The sequence below is a fragment of the Chrysochloris asiatica genome, unplaced genomic scaffold, assembly GCF_000296735.1.
Source record: "Chrysochloris asiatica unplaced genomic scaffold, ChrAsi1.0 scaffold00058, whole genome shotgun sequence".
In the NCBI taxonomy this organism is placed as follows: domain Eukaryota; kingdom Metazoa; phylum Chordata; class Mammalia; order Afrosoricida; family Chrysochloridae; genus Chrysochloris; species Chrysochloris asiatica.
This window is the reverse complement of record NW_006408576.1, coordinates 10,765,312-10,767,277: the sequence shown is the minus strand read 5'-3', so window position 1 is coordinate 10,767,277 and position 1,966 is coordinate 10,765,312.

The following is a 1,966-nucleotide window of genomic DNA, read 5'->3' as shown; positions in this document are numbered from 1 at the left end:
AGCGAAAAAGAGTGAGACCTCTAACAAGATGGACTGACAGTGGTAGCAGTAATGAGCTCAAGCATAGTATCAATTGTAGGGATGGCGCAGGACTTGGTGGTGTTTATTCTGGTGTTCATAGGATAGCTATGGGTCAGAACTAACTCAACGGCACTTAGCAACAACAAATAGGAAAAATATTGTTATCCACAAAACATTTAAAAAAAAAAAATACACAGAGTCACTGTACCCAAGAGAAATGGTCAATGTACTATCATTAGAGGTAACGTATGATCAAGAACCGATGATACTGAAGGAAGAAGTCCAAACTACACTGAAGGTTTGATGGAAACAAACTTCAGGAACTGATGGCATAAACTGAAATCTTTCAACAAAGTGAAGCAGCACTGGATGCACTCAGTCATCTGTACCAAAAAGTTTGAAAGATAGCTACCTGGCTGATCGATTTGAAGAGATCCATATTTATGCCCATTCCAAAGAGAGGTGACTAATGGAATACAGAAATCATCAAACAAGATTATTAATATCACATGCAAGTAAAATTTTGATGAAGATAATTAATAATGGTTACAATAGTACACCAATAGGAAGCTACCAAAAATTCAAGCAGGATTCAGAAGAGAATGTGGATAGGGATATCATTGCTGAAACTAGATGGATCTTGGTTGAAAGCAGAGAATACCAGAAAGATGTTTACCTGTACTTTATTGTCTATGCAAAGGTTTTTGACTGTGTAGAGTATGACAAAATATGGATAATATTGTGAAAAATGGGTATTTTATAGTAGCTGTGCTTGTGAGGTACCTGTACATAGATCAAGAGGCCATTGTTCAAACAAAACAAGATACACTGAATGGTTTAAGCTCAGGAAAGGTGTGTGAGCATTGTATTGCTTCACCATGTTTATGAGATCTGTGTGCTGAGCAAATAATTTAACAGACTGGATTATGTGAAGATTGGATAAAGATTCAATGCAGATGATAAAACTTTGCTTTCTGGAAGCACAGAGGATGTAAAAGACTTACTGATGAAGATCAAAGTATGAATTACACCTCGATGTAAAGTAAATGAAAATCCTTACAACTGAACCAAGTGCAGCCAGAATGGTCAGGATTGCAAGACTTCATCTCTCATACTTTAGACATTTTATCAGTAGGTCCCTAGAGAAGAAAATCATTCTTGGTAGCATGGAGGGTCCTGGAAAAAGAGGAAGACCCCCAAGGAGATGCACTGACAGTGGCAGAAACAATGGACACAAAAGTAACAATTGTGAGATAGGGCAGTGTTTTGTTCTGTTGTTCATAGAGTTGCTATGACTTGGCACGTAATAACAACAATTAGTAAGAGAGTAAAGAAAAAGAGTGGGAAGTTATGGGACCTAGTATGTATTAGGCTTTAAAATTTGACTTAATTCCATAGCAACGTAAGAAAACATTAGCAATAATACTATTTGAAAGATAAGGAAACAAAAGCAAACATTACTAAATACCATACACCTAGCCCTCACTTAATGACTATCATTTTATCTGACATGTTATATTTATGACAACTGTAAAAGACTACTGAGTATTTTGTACATTAACAAAATATGTTTGATAGTAATGAAAGCTAAAGTGTGAGGCAAGTGTAATGCTTGCTGTGATAATTAAGGTTATGTGTGCACTTGGCTGTGTCATCATTCTCAGTGGTTTGGCAGCAATGTAATTATGCAATTTGAGAGTTATATAATGATATATTCATCTTTCATTTTATGATTTGATGTGTTCATCCTCCATCTTTGCATTACTCTGATTTTTGCATAATGAGTTGGTTTTTAGAACCTAATAATGTTGACAAGTAGGGAGTGGCTGTATAGATAATAAATGGTAGTTGTTGTTGTTAATTGCCATTGAGTCAATTCCAATCCATAGCGACCCTCTATAGGGTTTCCAAGAAGTGACTGGTGAACTTGAACCTCTGACCTTGC